Below are 5,629 nucleotides of genomic sequence, written 5' to 3'. Positions count from 1 at the left end.
ATTTCGGGATACCTTCCTATTTTACTCAGTCCCTAAACTATAATAGGAAGTAAAATTCGAATTTGAACTTAACAGTTGTTTGAAAATAAATTAATTAATTCACCATGAGTTAATTAGTTGTGAAAAATCGAACATGAAGTCTATGTGAGGACATGCAATAGTTTCTCCATTAATTGAGGAATTTATCCATCAGTTAAAGAGATAAGGATGAGTTCTAATTTGAGTAGTAATTAGTTGGCTCAGTTAACTTAGTCAAGTCCAATTAGATTGATTTAAACAATTTGTTTAAATTAATGTAAGTTCAGTTAGTTAATGCATGCTTGCATATAACTGCTGCTCTTCAGATAACTTAATATTCTCTCATACATAACTCATGCATGTCAGTTCATACAGAGACCCAGTTGAGATCAGATGGAGGGACATTGTACTATCAGTTGCTAGGATATTCCTTGGTGAATATTCCTTGCATGCACAAGGATTTATTTCCAAGAGAATTGCGTTGTTACTTCTTCCTATTCAGTGAGTGTGATAAGACCAATTCACACATGTGGCTTCACTGGACCCCAAGAAAAATTGCGCAAAGAAATAGGGCCTTGGAGGACTTGAGGAGGATATATACTTGTCTATTCAGTCTATGAGCTTCATTGTTTGATTACAGAGAGAGCAGGATAGATTTTGAGCTGATTCTTTTTGTAACTTGGACAAGATTTCCACTTGTATGATAATACAAAGTTGGGGTTTTAGGTTGGTGCTTTCCCTTGGTTATTTCTTCTGTGTTATGTGTGATTGATTTCTTCTTATCATTTATATGTGTTCAATTGATCTTGCTCATATTCGATTAAGCTTCCGCATAATTGTTTGTAGAAGTAGATCAAGTATTTTGCTTTAGTATATTGCATTATCAGGTGATCTACAGGTGGGAATTTCTACATGGTATCAGAGCAAAGGTGATCAAGGAAGAATAGTATACAAGAAGGGATAAGTTCAAAGTTTGTGATTCATGAATATAGAAATCAAGTTCTTATCACATCTCTATTTCACCTATGGCGTTTAGTGGTTTAAGACTCGAGTATGCCCTTGATGGCAGCTCGAATTATATAGCCTGATAGGATCGCATGGAAGCAGTATTAGAGGATAATGGTCTAAAGGACTTCATTGATCAAGAAGTCCCCAAGCCAACTGATGCTACTCAATTGGCAGAATGGAAAAAGTGTGTGGCTAGAGCAAGGACAATCCTTCTAGAGGGAGTTCAAGACCACATAGTCTCGAGTCCCCATGGGAAGGAGACATTGTTTTTAATGTGGAAAACATTAAAATATCTATATCAAAATAGCAGCGATCAGAGGAAGCTGGCGCTGAAAGACAAGCTTCGTAATATCAAGTGTGAAAAGGGCGACACGATCTCTACGTATCTAAACAAGCTCACCACCTGCAGGGATGAGCTTGGAAGTGTAGGGATCGTGACAACGGATGATCACATGGTGAGTCTTGCACTCCTCAGTCTTCCTAAGAGCTGGCATAGCTACCAAGACTCGGTTAATGGAAGAGAGAAACTGCCGGATTGGGAAAGACTTTGGTCTGACCTGATGCAGGAGGAGATAAGAAGAAGCACCAGACATGGATCCTCATCAAAGCAAGATGATGAGGAAAATCTAGCCTTAGCAAGTAAGGCAAGGAAGGGGAAAGGGAAGGCATCCCAATCCAAATCCGGTTCTTCCCATGGTGGGAAGAAGTTTGACAAATCGAAGGTGCGATGCTTTCATTGTCATGAAGTGGGCCATTATGCTACTAATTGTCCACAGAAGAAATCCAAGAAGGGTTCCTCAAAGGGATCTGATGGTGAGGCACTGGCCTCACAGTTTGAGCTGGATTTCTCTCTTATTGCATGCATGGTTTCATCCATGGTGGGATGTGTTTGGTACCTGGACAGTGGAGCCTCTTTCCACATGTAAGGTGAAAAGAATCTTCTTAGTACCCTGAAGGAGAAGGATCTCTAGATGTGGATTGAGATGAGCGATGATGGAAAGTACTTTGTCTCGGGTGAAGGTACGGTTGTGTTTCAGAGGGAGCATGGAGCTCCCCTCACCCTGACTGATGTAAAGTATGTACCAGGTCTGAAGAAGAATCTTGTGTCCATTGTTGTGCTAGAAGATAAAGGCTATGATGTAGTCTTTAGCAAAGGAAAGGTATTCCTGAGGCATATCGACACTGGAAAGACAAAGCGAATAGGGATTCGAGTCAAGAATCTCTACAAGCTGGAGGTAGATGACTATGTTGCTTTGAGTTCCAAAGAAGAGATGGTGCAGAGCCAATATTTTGGCGAGCTATGGCATAGAAAACTAGGCCACTTGCACCATGGAGCCCTGAAGATCATGCAACAGATTTCTACCAAATTACCCAAGGGAAAAATTGAGTAGACGAGTACATGCAAAGGTTGTACTTTGGGTAAGTATGCGAAATCTTCCTTTTTGGATCGAGACAGTAGAGCTGGAGCAATCCTGGAGTGAGTTCACTCAGATGTTTGTGGACCTTTCTTTACAGCCTCCACCGCTAAACAAAGGTACTATGTTATTTTTATTGATGATTTTTCTCGTAGATGTTGGATCTACTTTATGTAAAAGAAGGATCATACCTTCTTGAGGTTTTGTGAGTTTAAAGCCTTGGCAGAGAAATAATCAGGAAATAAAATAAAAGCCTTGTGTAGCGATAGTGGTGGAGAGTATGTCTCCCAACAGTTTAAGGACTTCTGCGTTGCAGAAGGAATTAAACAGGAATTGATGGCACCCCATAACCCACAACAGAATGGGGTGGTCGAAAGGAAGAATAGATCGATTGTGGGAGCAGCTCGAGCGATGTTGCATGAACAAAGCCTACCACTGCATTTGTGGGCTGAGGCATGCAATACAACAGTGTACTTGCAGAACAGAAGCCCGCACCATATACTGGGAATGAAGACACCTATGGAGGCCTATTCTGGGAAGCGACCTCATGTAAGTCACTTCTGAATCTTTGGATCATCAGTTTACTGTCATGTGACCAAAGATGCCAGGAAGAAGCTAGACCCAACAACTGAGTTGTGAATACTTGTGGGGTACACGGATACACCTCACAACTATCGGGTGTACCTGCCTTCTACTCAGAGGATTCTGGTACGCAGGAATCTGAAGTTTGACGAGCAAAAAGCCATGCAAGTGTCATTTGAGAGGGAGATCAAGTTGCATGCAGATGAGGAACCTTGTGTTCCTAAGGAGGAGGAGCCTCAGATTGATGTGGAGCAGCCGCAGGCAAAGGATTTGGGAGTGGAGACATCCACTCATGCTAAGACTTCCAGAGATGGGCAGAAACGCTCAAGGGAAGCTGACAGGTTGATGCTGGATGCGTGGGAGAATGTGGGACAGCCATCTTCTCAGCGCAGATAGAGGAGGTCACCTGAGCGGTACACTCGTTACATGGCCCTGATTGGGGAGTGTGTAGATTTTGAGCCTTCTTCATTCGAGGAGGTAGTGCAACAACCAGTGTGGGTTGATGCAATGGTGGAGGAGTATGACTCCATCATATGGAACTGTGTTTGGGATGTTGTCCCAAGACCTCAGGACAAGTCAGTGGTGAGTTCTAGATCACTTTACAAGGTAAAGCAGGCAGCTGATGGCAGTGTTGAGAAACACAAGGCAAGGTTTGTTGCATGAGGTTTCTCACAAGTCGAGGGGATGGACTACGATGATACTTTTGCTCCTGTAGCAAGGTACTCATCGATTAGATCGATATTGGTACTATCAACTCAGATGGTGTGGAAGATCCACCAAATGGATGTGAAGACAACATTCCTCAATGGGACGATTAAGGAGGAGGTGTACATTGAACAACTAGAAGGTTTCGAAACCTTTGATAGTGAGTCGCATGTGTGCAGACTCAAGAGGGCTCTGTATAGGCTGAAGCAAGCACCCCGTGCTTGGTACACCAGGATCGACAACTATTTCACCGAGTTGGGCTTCACCAAGAGTGAAGCAAATACGAACCTTTACCACATCATGGTAGAAGGTAAGCCATTGATCATTGTTCTTTATGTCGATGATCTGATTTTGATAGGTGATGATCAGCTGATACAGTCTTGCAAGGAGGACCTTGCAAGAGAGTTTGAGATGAAGGACATGGGCCTTACGCACTACTTTCTAGGCATGGAGGTGTGGCAGAAAGATGGGGAAGTATTTGTGTCTCAAGGCAAGTATGCCAATGAGATACCAGGCGCTTTCACATGGATAAGTGCAAGCCCATGTAGACTCCTCTAGCTGGGAACTGGAGGAAGGAGGATGCTACTTCAAGTGAGGTAGTAGCTACTACTGTTTATCGATAGCTGGTGGTTTCACTTATGTATCTGGTGAACACATGACCTGACTTATGCTTTGCGGTGAACCAGCTGAGTCAAGCTGTGGTTTAGCCTACCAAGCTATTTTGGAAGGTAGCGAAACATGTGTTGAGATACCTTAGAGGCACATCTCAGTTTGGATTGTGGTACAGACGGACAGAGGGAGTGAAGCTTCAGGGCTTCACAGATGCAGATTAGGCAGGGAGTCCATCAGACAGGAAGAGCACATCTGGAGGAATCTTAAACCTTGGTTCAGCTGCAGTTTCCTGGTACAACAGGAAACAAAGATCAGTTACACTTAGCTCAGCAGAGGCTGAATACATGGGTGTTAGTCAGGCTGCATGTGAGGCCATTTGGATGCGGAAGATTTTAGTGGGATTGTTTGGTCAGAGTATGGATCCTACAGTGATCTACTGTGATAATCAGAGTTGCATCAAACTCTCTGAGAATCCAGTTTTTCATGACAGGTCCAAGCACATTGATATCCAGTATCACCATCTTCGACACTGTGTGGTCAAGGGGATCATGTTGTTGCTGTATGTTTCGACCGAGGAATAGGATGCAGATATTTTGACAAAGGCATTGTCAAAATGCAAATTTGAGTTCCACAAAGATAGGATTGGGGTTACTGATAATCCCTTTCTTGTTGAGAGAGAGTGTTGAAGGTAGCAACAAGAAATGCTAAAAATAGAAAATGCTAATAATAGCACTGCTATAAATATCACTACTATAAATAGCAGTTCAGCCAATGTTGAATTTAGCAACAATGGATGAAAAGTGAAAGTGCTAAAAATAGCTTTTCTATAAATAGAATTTCGGGATACCTTCCTATTTTAGTCAGTCCCTAAACTATAATAGGAAGTAAAATTCGAATTTGAACTTAACAGTTGTTTGAAAATAAATTAATTAATTCACCATGAGTTAATTAGTTGTGAAAAATCAAACATGAAGTCTATGTGAGGACATGCAACAGTTTCTCCATTAATTGAGGAATTTATCCATCAATTAAAGAGATAAGGATGAGTTTTAATTTGAGTAGTAATTAGTTGGCTTAGTTAATTGAGTCAAGTCCAGTTAGATTGATTTAAACAGTTTGTTTAAATTAATGTAAGTTCAATTAGTTAATGCATGTTTGCGTATAATTTCTGCTCTTCAGATAACTGAATATTCTCTCATACATAATTCATGCATGTTAGTTCAGACAGAGACCTAGTTGAGATCAGATGGAGGGACAGTGTACTATCAGTTGCTAGGATATTCCTTAGT

Source organism: Pinus tabuliformis, chromosome X (genome assembly GCF_031772625.1).
Source record: "Pinus tabuliformis cultivar Carrire ecotype Pingquan chromosome X, CPIR1, whole genome shotgun sequence".
Classification (NCBI taxonomy): Eukaryota; Viridiplantae; Streptophyta; class Pinopsida; order Pinales; family Pinaceae; genus Pinus; species Pinus tabuliformis.
Note: the sequence above shows the minus strand (reverse complement) of the source record.